The 13,463-nt window shown below is 35.8% G+C and overlaps 1 long non-coding RNA gene across 1 annotated transcript; it reads right to left on the bottom strand.

Moving 5' to 3' along the window:
- Window positions 1-9,797: 9,797 nt before the first annotated feature.
- On the bottom strand, window positions 9,798-11,495 carry LOC145071084 (uncharacterized). The gene is made up of 3 exons (XR_013690231.1): window positions 10,835-11,495; window positions 10,632-10,731; window positions 9,798-10,514 (listed from the first exon to the last, which is right to left on the bottom strand). It is a non-coding gene; the product is annotated as an uncharacterized LOC145071084 (long non-coding RNA).
- Window positions 11,496-13,463: the final 1,968 nt, after the last annotated feature.

The raw sequence follows: 13,463 nt of genomic DNA, 5'->3' as shown, positions 1-13,463 counted from the left end.
TTGAAAACTGTAAGCATGAAGCTTAGTGAATTCCCCCATCATACCACATACCACGTAATGCCCATCCCTCGGTATCTTTCAACCGGTATCTGCCTGGCATAACCGGGAGCTGGGCTCCCCTTCAGTATCTTTCAACCGGTAACCGAGAACTAACCTCCCATTCGGTATCTTTCAACGGGTAACCGGGAAATAACCTCCCTTTCGGTATCTTTCAACTGGTATCCAGGAGCTGACCTCCTCTTCGGTATCTTTCAACTAGTAACCGAGGACTATTTCACCCCTACCACTATTACATAATAACATGTACGAAACATACTGTTCCTGTAATAACATATCATCAACATACTGATCATGTAATAACATATCATAAACACACTGGTCACATAATAACATATACTAAACATACTGATAGGCAGTCATGGGTTCTACCTAACCCTTCAGTATCTTTCAGCCGGTAACTGTCGTCGGTATGTTTCAACCGGTAACTAGGGACTATTTCACCCCTACCACTATCACATAATAACATTTCATAAACATATTGTTCCCATAATAAAATATCATGAACGTACTGATCACATAATAACATATCATAAACAGACTGATCACATAATAACATATCATAATCATACTACTAGGCAGGCATGGGTTCTATCTACCCCTTCGATATCTTTCAACCGGTAACTGTCTTCGGTATCTTTCAACCGGTAACTAAGGATATTTCACCCCTACCACTATCACATAATAGCTTGTCATGATCATACTGTTAGGCATGCATGGGTACTGTCTACCCTTCGATATCTTTCAACCGGTAACTGGGGACTACATCACCCCGATTACTACTAACACATATCTCATAACATCCTAGCACATAAAGCATAATAGTTAATAGAAAACCAGATAATTATAACAAAGACAATCATCTTACCCACCCCTACTGGAAGGTAACTCACCTTACACTGCTGAAGTCCCGTAGACACAACCCCAACTGCTGGAGAATGGAACTTTCACGACTCAGCCATCAGGGGTGGAAAACGACGATCGAAACCCGAATTCAGCGACTAAATCCCACCACCAGTTCCCGTTGACATACACGATGTCAGGCCACATAAAGAGCGAAGAAGAAGACGTGGGTGGGAGGCGATGGTTCAAACCGCGAGTTCCATTTTCCATTCACGGCTTGCACTGTGATGAACACCACTTGCTTTCTCAGTCTCGACGATTCTCCTGTATACACGACATTTCCGGCAGCAAAGCTGTGGTGGCGGCATTTCATTGGTGAGTCAGTCGGTGGCGGTGGACCGAGATTTCATCTACCCAGAGAACAAGAGAGGAAATCGGGGGTTGAGGCAGCTAATGACCGAGTCACGGCTGCATCCCTCCTTTAGGGTTAGGGTTCCCGAATATAACAGGCATATATACCACTCCATTAAAACTTCCTCCCATGTTTACACAAACAGTCCCTCCTTCACCCCTTTCTTTCAAAACAGATCCAAAATTTACCTATTTAACCCCAAAATTCCGTAATTGATTTCATATTGAGTCCTAATTGTTACCAAGCAGCCCCTGTCTTCAATATTACTTACAAATTAAGTCTGGATTTTACACTTTAATCCCTGCCTTCTAAAATTTTGACTGTTAACTCCTCGAGACTAAGACCTTGCTATATAATTATAAGTTTTAGAGCTACTATTCATTCACTAATTTGTTTATTTATTTATTAAATAAACAGGGTGTTACCCCCCAACTGAAACTCGAGGTCCGAATGTCGTCGGTCTGCATAACTCTTCTGTCGTCTTTATGCGGCACGCAACCTATCGCACACCTTCTGAATCAAATCCTTGGTCTTGAGTACCACTTCATTACTCCCCATGACCCGATGCTCGACCTTGCCCGTGCAAACCGGTATCCTGCACCTCTTTCCATACAACATCTTGAATGGTGGTCGGTCCATACTAGCATGATAATTGTTATTGTAAGAGAACTCGGCCAGTGGAGGATATCTTTGAGTATATAACACGCATGCCCAGAGCATATCTTCGAATTTCTGAATTGTATGCTCGCTTTGTCGATCGGTATTGGGGTGGTACACCGTATTGAAGTGCATCTGAGTACCCATTTCCTCATGAATCTTCCTCTAAAACCTAGAGGTGAAACGAATATCTTAGTTTGAAACCACATAAACTAGCACCCCGTGCGGGACCACCACCACCCAAGTGTAAATGTTGGCCAAATTCTCAGCAGATGTACTCTCGACAATAGGTATGGAGTGTGTGCTATTGGTCAATCTATCTACAATGACCCATATTGAATCAATTCTACACGTTTTCCTTGGCAGCTTCATGATATTATCCGTGGTGATCTCTTCCCACTTCCAGATGTGTGACAACCCAAAGTTTATCCCGTTATATTACCCCGTTTCCGTTAACGAAATATTCCACTTTATAAAAGTTCCGTTAATTTGAGGTCGTCAAATAAATAAATGTTTTATTTATTTATATTTTATGTCGTTAATGTCGTGATAAAAGAAATAAAAGTACGTAAAATACATTTCCATATAAATTGGAAAAAGTTAATTTTATTACAACCACTAAATCGGGTGCGACCAAAAGCCCCGTTTAATGGCAGTATCGGGTAGATTTCCACTGAGCTTCACCTCCAACCCCTATATATAGGGGGAATGGACTTCATTCCACCCTTTTTACTCTCTCTCTATACTCTCTCTCTTTACAACTAAATTTCGAGCCAAAAATCGTCTGTTTCGAGCCCCAAACGAGTAAGCATCCTATCCTAACTTGTTGTATAGATTATCTAGCATGCAAATCCAAGTTTAAGACATAAAATAGTGACAAAATGATGTGTTTACGGCCCAAGAACACTCTTGGACCGTGAACACCATTTAATGGGGTTTTTAAGCCCCAAAACCCCTCCAAATTGCCCCTAAGGCTTAGGTGTGACTTGTAGGCTTATGGAATCGGACTTAGAACACCTTGAAATGAGTTTTTGGAGAGTAAACATGAGTTTACTGCCCAAGAGCATGCTTGGGCCGTAAAATCCTCTTCATGGGGAGTAAACTCATATTTGAGTGTTTAAAAGCCACTTAAACACATAAATGGCCTTGGATTAAATTCTAGAATCAACCACCAACAAGTTAGGGACCTTAAACTCAATTAAAACAACTCCATAAGGAGTTCACGGCCGTAAACCCCTCATGAAAGGGTACCTGGGCCGTAAACTCCTACAAAAGAGTTAAATGGTGCCCTAAACTCACCCTTGACTTGTAAAAATGAGTAGAATCATTTATGATTTACTTATGGCCTTTAAAACAATTTATGAATGTGTGGGTGAGAGTTTATAGCCGTAAACTCATAGTTTACTGCCATAAACTCATCAAATGGTCCCAATGTTTGAATCAGTCCCTTTCTAATCCCTTAGAACAAAATCTAGCATCATCCCTAAATTGGTAAAAGGCCATTTAACACTCAAGACCCTCATCCATGAGTTTACGGCCGTAAACTCATGGGTATGAGGTGTTTAGCGCCGAAATCTCTCCTAAGAGTTTACTCTTGAAGAGTAAACTCCTTATCCAAGTCATACACACCCTTAAATGTTACCCGGGACACCCCTAACACTTAATTAAAAGTGTTTTCGCACTTTCGGAAGCGTATACTTGTTTGATTAGTATTAAATGTACTAATTTTATGTGAACATATGTTATCATATGTTAAATAGGTCACTAAGTGTGTTCAAGTCTTTACTTGACACCAAGCAACCAACCGGCACCTTCGTTGGATCCACTTACAAAAGGTGAGTTCATACCCCTGAATGAAGCTTTTAAATGTTTTTTTACATGTTTTAATGGGGGGAATACAAGTTAAACATGTTAGTTATCACATCAATCACATGTGATTGATAACCCGCATGCACAAGGACTTACTACACTGTAAACTGTTTTACCGAGTATGATACTATAAATGGTTTTTCTAAAATGTTTTCACTTGTTCAAATCTCTTACTTATATTGTTTTATCAAAGTTTCATTTAAAAATGATTTATGAAAGGTTTCCAAAGGATTTCTAAAGGTTTTCAAACTTATTTTGCAAAAGAATACCCAGTCGTGATTTTCTTAAGTATAAAGGTTTTCTTCCATGTTTTGATACCCCACTTGTTAGATACCACTGTTTTGTTATACTTTTACTTAGTTGACACTCCTACTTAGTTAAACACTTATACTTGTTTACACTCTTACTTAGTGATACGCTTTTACTTAGTGATACGCTTCTACTTCACTTATTCTTGATAACGCTTTTACTTCACGATAAGTTTCCACTTATTTAAATGCATGCCTATGCTTGTATAAATATATAGATAATGTTTAAAGGACTTAGGAAGGCTAGTCGCCCTATTTCCTTTTCCTCGTTTGGATGTGGTCTGGTGGGATCAGGTATCCGTCCGAAGGTCGTTTAATCATTTATTATATATTATATATACATGTATAGACATGAAGGTTTACATCGGTCAGTTCAGTCATGAGTCTCTACTACTAGTCCAACACTTTCATCAGATTTCACTATTTGGGATGCATCTTCCGGACACGGCCTTCTCCATTGTCTAGTTGGTAACCAGAGTCTCTTGTAGGGAGAGCGGACATTGTGTGTATAGATCTATACGGGATTGACACCCCCGCACCCTGACTGCTAGCTACAGTCCACGGCCTACCAAGCCAAGGGCTGACAAAATGTCATATTTTACACAGACGCTTGTGGGGCATCAAGTACTCTAGTGTCGGTTAGTATGGTTACGAGTATCTCAGGTTACCTTATAGTTCATGGTCTTAAGGTAACGGTATTTAACACTGTATGTTGGGAACACACTCTTAGAGTTACACTGTTTTAGACCTTACTAGTTGTATCTTTCATTTGATACTGTCTGGGGTACGTATTCTCTGTTTTAGACCTTACTAGCTGTATCTTTCATTTGATACTGTCTGGGATCTGTATTCTCTGTTTTTAGACCTTCATAGTTGTACCTTTCATTTGGTATCGTCTGGGGTCTGTGTCTCCTTTTGTTAGACTGAGCCAGGCGTGTCGTTCGTTCGATACTCTCCTTGAGTCTATGATTCCTTTTGCCGGTCTTCACTATTGAGGCATATGTTATTTTCCCTGATTTCTCCTGCCTTCTTTAATAATCAAATTCTGTATTTTGATAATGATAGTGTTTAAGGGAAAACTACTTTTTACCACATCACTCCGTGTAGTCTTGGTAGAAGACTGCTTTTAATAAAGAAAATATAGGATTTTCTGGAAAGGACTCTAATTAAATGGATAATCTAAAACTACTACTTACATAAAGTTATTTGAATAAAATGACACTAAATACTTATGAACTCACCATCATTTGTAAAAATGCTGATACTCGCTTTTCAAATAACTTGTATTTTCAGATCAGCATTAGACAGGTACATCCCCGGAGCTTTTGATGAAGATAGTTTATTACCAAGTTGCACTTATTCTAATACTTGTATTACTTTGATGTATTGTAATGTAAACCATGTAAAACTATTACTATTAATGAAATGGTTGTTGTAGTTTGATTTACTATACTACATATGTTGTGATACTTGACATGACGTCAGATTGGTATCAGCGCATTGTTTATAGTGAGCTAAGTATATCAATTCATAAAAGATATACAGCCTATAAATACATAGGGATAAAACACTCTGACGAAGAATTATACTTTAAAATATAACCATATTTTACCAAAGTATAAGAACATCCAGAATCTAAACACTCGAACACAAGTATCAAAAGAAGAACAAGAATAAAAGTCTTCGGATGTTGAGCATTACCATCAAACCTGGGCAGTTATGTAATCGTAAGCTGGAATAAATGTAACCTGATCAACTACATTTATTTGGGATGCGATGAACGTGTGCCTGGGAGTGATAGTGGTGTTGCAACATGTCTGAAACTTACCAACTAGGAATGCTATAGCCAAACATAAAGTTTAAAATACTATGGGAGTATTTTAGAACACTAAAAGACTCACACTAATCCTAGAATCATATTCAGAAGATATGAAACAATCAAGAAATTAAAATACCATAGGGGTATTTTAGGATCCATAGATAACCTTTTGTGAAGAACTAAAAAGATCCTTATTGATATACCTACAACTATAGAGGGTATGCTCCAAAGGTTATATATAATAAGGATCCTATAAACTAAGAATGTGTGGTTTCGCTCTACTTCCTTTTCCTTGTTTGGATGTGGATATAGAGTAGTATCACATATTTGAAGGCCTATCGGATCTAAGCTATATATGATTTGTATACCCTATGTAATCGTAGCAAGACTCGATATGGATCATCCAGTGAAATGTTAATGATCTCTTAACATTCTTTAGACATTTCCATTCTCGCACGAACCCTGTAGACAACCCTATCCACTTCAGTGCTTGACAGAAGAGTTGATTCAGACCCAAAAGAGGTTCATTGAGAAGATTTCCAGCCAGAAATAAATGAACTGGGTCTAGACTATTGAAATCACCAAGTGCCTATATCTTTTAGGGACACTGGTGAGAGATTCGCCTGAACTTCCGAGATTTCCAGTCATCCATCATGAAGTGATGACACCCAGAGTTGGATTAATTTGGAAGTAAGGTGGAATAGAAATTCAATATGTCTTCATGAGAAAAGAACCCTAGGTAACTACCCGAAGGAAACCAACGCCGATTCCAGTCAAAGATACGAGGCAGACAGAGGGAGCCAATACATGGAACCCGAGAAGTGTCTTTTCCTCGCGTTCGTCACGCTAATACACCCATAAAATAATACAATTTAGTGAGTTACTGGTTACACTACTCACGCTGTGTGTTAGGTAAATCGTCATTTCCCGTTGCCAGTAACACGATTATAGTGGATCCCCGCACCTCTATTGAGGGTATTTAGCCAAAAGTCTTCATAAGCCTCTCTTCCCGTCGTTTTCGTTCCGAACTATTCTCAAATCTTTCCGGACCGGAGAGTGAAACCTTTCCCAGTATAAAGGTAACTTAGTAGGAACGACTCCCACCTTATGGCCTTTTTCCGATACTCATGCTCCTACTTTGAATACCAGGACTACATCATAGGGATGTAGGTCGACACTCAGACAACCAACATCCGAGGCACGGGAAAAATTTATGCCTAATACAGTGAGGACAGATATGTCCAGGGTTAGCCATCGCCTCTCATTATCTAGCTGACAAAAATATGTACTCTGGACAAACTCTATGGAACTCAACATCTGTTCTTTCTTTGATTTGAAAGGCCATGCACCAACTATATTTGCGAATACGCCCAAGCTTCATCTTTTGAATGTCCTTCAGGACTTCCTTGGGCAAGACAACTGGCTTTTTTCTGGAAACTATGGCGAGCTAAATGTCCATCTTGCTAACCTATTGGATGTACAAAATCAGCATCCTTTGTGGTATGCGATAATGGGTATGTACTTTTGTTCGTCCTTTAGCAACAGATTGAGCACTGAAATCCAGTCATACAGTTTCGTACTTTTGTTCTTCCTTGAGCTACAGATTGAGTAACAGAGTTTTTCAAGCTTCCAATATGTTTTCCTTTCCTCCACCTTCCTCTAATAACACCATAACACATACTAATGGCTCAAAGATGCTCACAAAAATGGATTGGGGTTTGCTTGGGAAGAAAATGGGGATGGAGGCTGATGAATGAAGGAGGTCTTAGGAGTTAAGGATGTTTAAATAGGGTCCAAACCCTTAAAATTAGGATTTGACCCCTGGACATGTATGCCCAACGTACTAAACGTACGCCCAAGGTACTAAATGTATGCCCAGTGTACCAGATAAGCCCACATTTTTCAAAAAATTAAAAAAAGGCTAAAGGGAACAATTTTGCAAACAATTTTCATTCGAGGAATTAAAGATGTAAGATGTTACATGTGACCCATGAAACACCCTCTTCAAGAAAATAGCAATGTACTTTTAGTATTAGTAAACTATGGCATCCTATTTTCATTTCTTTTGGTTACAACTCTGTCTTCAAATTTTTTTCTTATTAAGGAATTCTACTTTGAAAAATTACCCAATCATAGCATTGAAGTTCAACTTTTTATGTTAAACAAAAAATATCTATTTATAGCAATATCATCCAAATACAAAGCAATTATCACTGCTATAATTGGATAGGCTTCTTAAATATGATGTAGTATTAAAAAAATTAAAAATACAATGCTATAATTGGCCGAATTTTCAAAGTAAGTGCCTTAATAAGAAAGTCTGTAAGCTAAAATTTTATAATTGAAATATATGAATGTAGCTTGCTATAACACACAGATAAAGGAAAGTATGTTACTGTTTCTTGCATATATACCCGACAAAAATTAGAATATTTTTGTCCCTCACAGAAAGATATATACAGGATGGGGAAGAGATTGGTCCTTAGTTTTCGTCTAAGCAAAAGACGAGAATGACCTTCTCATCCTCATTATAAAAAATAACCCCCAAAGTTTGTTTTGCTGCGTACTAAAAAATGCGCCGAGGCTGTTTTATGAAGTGGTTAGTACTCCTGTGCATCACAAAAATGACACGGACCATTAACAGTCTCAAAATCATAACAATCAAAATGACTGATAAACCCTCCACCATTTAGGATATATAACCAACTATAACCGCTTGACGTTGAAAAAAGGTTTGATATGTATTTAGTTGAGTGTTTTTCCTACGGTACATATAAAAAAGTATCATGAGAAAAATACAAAAACTAAAATACGTCATGGGAGTTTCTACAAGAAATATGTACTAGGCAGCCAATTTGGATTGTGATATTGCAATTCTCAACCATCCAAAACGGCACAACTGTTTTGCTTGATAGTCCTTAGTCTATCTTAACTCAGCAGTGGTTTACATCCTTTAAACTCTAAGAAGCTACTGTAAAATGGCATTTAACAAACTATAATTATATATTTGATCACTTACGGATAAAAGGTCTAGTGTCAAACTTTTGAAAAAAAAAATTGAATCCGAATCCATATTTAACAGATTGGATATATCTAATTTTGTTGTATTCTAATCGGTTTGAAAATATCATATATATTTCCGTATAGAGAAAATCCGGTCCAAATTTTGCACCTGCTTACTATGGAACTTATTTTCAGGCGAGTTGTGACTAGCCATTTATATCTAACAGCCTTGTGTTTTTAATTCCATAGGCGATGCTTTTAAATTTAAATCTAACTAAGTTTGTTTATTTAAAGGTTATCTCCAAAATTCTAAATAACATAAGGCGTGACTTGGCGGCAATGTCAAACCTCAAGCTTTTCCAAGCCTTGACGACCCATGTCGTTTGTAAGGTGCGACATTAGGCGGCAAATTTATATATAATTAATATTTTTATATGTATTTTCTATTTTATAGTCATATATGAATTAAGGTGACGTTTTGGTATGGGGCAGAGCCAAATTTGTTTTTTAGGGTGTTCCATATAAAATAATTGATATATATATATAGAACCAGTCCGTTGATTTTGAAGGCTCTATGTCAAAAATGAAAATGGTCTCTTAAATACAATTTTTTTTTATATATATAATAATAATAAATCTAAAAAAGAAAAACTAAAAACTAATTTAAAATTTGAAAACTATGTTACTAAAAGAATTTATTTTTCAAATATAAGGGCCAAAATGTAACTTTGGAAATGAAAAAAACATAGCAAATGTAATGCAACGGGATTTGAACTCTTATTGCATAGGATAGAGATACAAAGACTTGCCTACTAGACTACATGTGGTTTTTAAGTATGTTGCATCAAAATAAACTCATATTTCTAAAAAAAAAAAAAATTGAAAATCTGAAGGTGGGCCTGGCTGGTCCTAAGGTGGCTCCGCCCATGGTTTTGGTAAAGGATGGAGGCATGCACAAGCCTTTGAACCATGGCGTGACCATGACGAGCTTTTTAAAACCTTGGTTATCTCACATATTTTTAGTTTCCATATGGTCAGTTGCTTGTTTAGAGGAAACTAGGAAAGTATCCCCGCCTTGCGGGGGTCGGATTTCAATTAAACTGTTTGCAAAAGGACTTTACGGTAGATATTTTATTGATTCATTGTGGCCATTAAGGCAGACCGAGTGAAGTAGTGTCTCCCACAGTTCATACCAAGAGTTCTCCTAAACATCATATTGCATAAATTAGTTTGAACATTAAAAAGTCATATAATAGCAATGTACACATTTGATTCCATCCAGCAACAAAACGAATAATTCCATCCTACCTTTATTACATCATGCCAAAAAAACAAACTGTTATGCACCGAATAACATGGATAAAACACCATGTGATTGGTTATGATTTTAGTTTTGCTGCCCAATCCAAATTCTAGAAATTATTTTGGTAAATAATGGAAATAATTATATAAAAAACGGATTTCTTACTGCTAATGTGGCGTCTGGTGGGAGATGGTAGTCTGGTGCTAGGGTTACAGTCACAGTCATATCGACTATTGTTGCTCCCTAATGCAAAACCTCATTAGCTCAACATAACTGAATGGATTGAATGCGTTTATGTTTTATGATAAATAAATATGGCAAATAAAAAGACAATCTTCCTTTTACCGAAATGGTTCTTACATTGCCTTGAAGGGCGAATTGGCCAGCTGTCCTAATTTTAGAACAATCTAATGTGGGGTTCCCTTATGGCATCAGCCTAAATGCCAATGATGACCTATATCTACAAAATACATGTTATTGTTATGAAAGAAAATTTTATAATATTTTATAAGTGATAATGATGTAATATGGTTTAAGGTCAATTTAATGATTGATCTATATACCTTCTAGCAGAAATGTGATCTGTTGTAGTCATGTATGAAGAAGAATATAAAGCAGCAAGCAGCAGGCGTAAGGTCACCAGTAGCATGTTCGGGTGCCTTCCCTCTTGAAAACTAAAGATGTCAAGAATCAGGAACAATATCTACTACATACCAACGACCTTTGGGACTAAGAATCTGTCAACAAAACTAAAACGAAATGATTTAAAGGCTAAAGGTGTCATCATAGTAATCATAGCAGTCACCTACCTGTGATAGTAGTAGCCTAACCATCTGCTGATGGAGAGGAGTTCCAATATGACAACCTGATAGAAACTTTTGTTTAGTGAAAGAACCACCAAAACTTTAGACAAAAAGTAGATTTTTGGATGTCTACCTTTCATGTGGTTCATCTCAGTTTCAAATGAGCACACTATTAATCAAATTAGAGTTGAATGAGCATTAGTAGCACACCACATAGACTTATAGATTTTTTCATATATTCCCTATTTCTACTCACTTTCGGATACATGTTCAAATATGTCAATGGCTTCCCTAGTTTTTCTTTTTCTTCTTCTTTTTCTTCATATATGTAAATACATGAAAAATCATTGAATATGACTTTTGTTTGTCGGTTTACTAGTAGTCTAAGGTGAGAACCCTTAGCTTTCTTATTGGAAAAAAACATTTCTAGAAGAAACAGAAAAACATGAGAGCAATTTACTTATTAATTTTGATAAAAGGAGGATGACAACAGATTACTTTTTCAGCTTTTAGAACTAAACATAACATCAAAAGTTTGACAATTACTGTATACTACATCAAAACCTTCGACTGTGATGTAAGTAACAAAATTATCTTTTTCAGGAGTGTTACTTCTGTTTTTGTTCCTATAAATAAACCGACTTTCCTACAAATAAATAAAAAGTTCTTGGATAAAATTCATTTCAAACTCTAAATTCCGGGTGAAATTGATGTCGAACGAAGTTAATCTTGAGGGTTGTTAGATACAAAAAGGCATGGAATTGATATACAAATACAATCATACCTGAAGATCTGGAATTGACTTTACTTGTCGACACATCAATAATGATCAGTTCATGCTGTAAGCCCAACTTGCTCCTAACATAGAATAAAACAAACAATTTCAACATCGAAAAAAAATCAAATAGAAAGAGAAATCGATTGATACTTACTTTTCCTGAACGAACAGTTAATGAATCGAAACCTGGGTAGGAACTTCATCAGCAGTTTCAGAAACCGAGTTCCTCATGTTTCCGTCTTTGTTCTGTGAAAGGTATGATGCAAAGATATTGAACAATAAAAAAATATTTTACTGTAAACTTTTTTACTTTTTTAATTAATAAAAAGTATATATATATATATATATATATATATATTTAGGTTCAAATGTTTTCACTATTTATTGTGTGCATCTATGACTGATTCTGGACTAATCATTTTAGTTAATTTAATAAAGTAATTAATGTATATTAAATGCTGAAGATGTAATTAATATTCATTATATCTTCAACATGTCATATGCATTAATTACTTTCTTAAAATAACTAAAATAATTGTTCCAGAATCAGTCATACATACACACAATAGATAATAAAAACAAAATAACCTAATCATATATATATATATATATATATATATATATATATATATATATATATATATATATATATATATATATACTTTAAAAATCTTTATATCTTAAAAAACATTTACCACATTTTGCTGAAATTTAAAAGGTATACATTTTAAAGCAAGATTTACAACAACTTTATGCATTAAAGAATAAGTTAGCCTGTCAAACTGAAAAGGTCAAAGATATGGCAGGTCTCAAGTTGAACAAAGTCTTCTGCAAACACGAATCGGTCAAAATTAAATGTGTATTTCCTGGCATTCAGCCTACTGAATCGGTCAAAAGGAGATACACTTTATATTGCATATCTCTCTCATATCAGTCGCCTTCAACCACCCACCATCGCCATCTCTCTCTCTGATAATATGCTCCCATTCTTCTTTCTCTTAAAATCAGAAAACCTAGATGTCCTCTTCAAGGTATCAAATTTAAAAGGGTTAATTTTCTTCACGACCATACTCTAATCAGAATGTGAAAGGTTAGTTTTTTTTTTTTTTTTTAATGTTGGATTTGCATGGATATTCTAACAATTACATGAAAAGCTTTATAGGTGTCCCATTCCGTGAACTTATTTAACATTTTAAAAATAGGGGCACTGGGTTACAGTAAAGCCATACCAATAAATAGAAGTACCTTAATATTTCTTGATTTAACCTAACAAGGAATAAAAGCAAGAAATAGAAGTGTACTATTATATTGTGATCTGATATGTGATTCCCCTATATCATTAGTTTTGCATGTTTTGACATTGATAATGGTGTTTTGAAATTGAGAATGGTTTTAGTTGTGAGTTCTAAAATTTATAATGGTTTCCAATAAAATTGATTTCATTTTCATCTTATTCACGATTAAATGTCATTTATAAAACTTTTGTAGAATTTACCTTCGTATTTTTTTTTTGTTGTCGAAGAAGTATAACCTTAAGCACCCAACAGCCCCATACATACAACATATATACACATACACATTTGATTTTTCATCCAAAAATTTAGCATTTAG

Source organism: Lactuca serriola, chromosome 1, assembly GCF_051521515.1.
Source record: "Lactuca serriola cultivar US96UC23 chromosome 1, Lser_US96UC23_V15, whole genome shotgun sequence".
Lineage (NCBI taxonomy): Eukaryota > Viridiplantae > Streptophyta > Magnoliopsida > Asterales > Asteraceae > Lactuca > Lactuca serriola.
The sequence above is the reverse complement of the archived record's forward strand: the minus strand, read 5'-3'. Positions and strand labels throughout refer to the sequence as shown.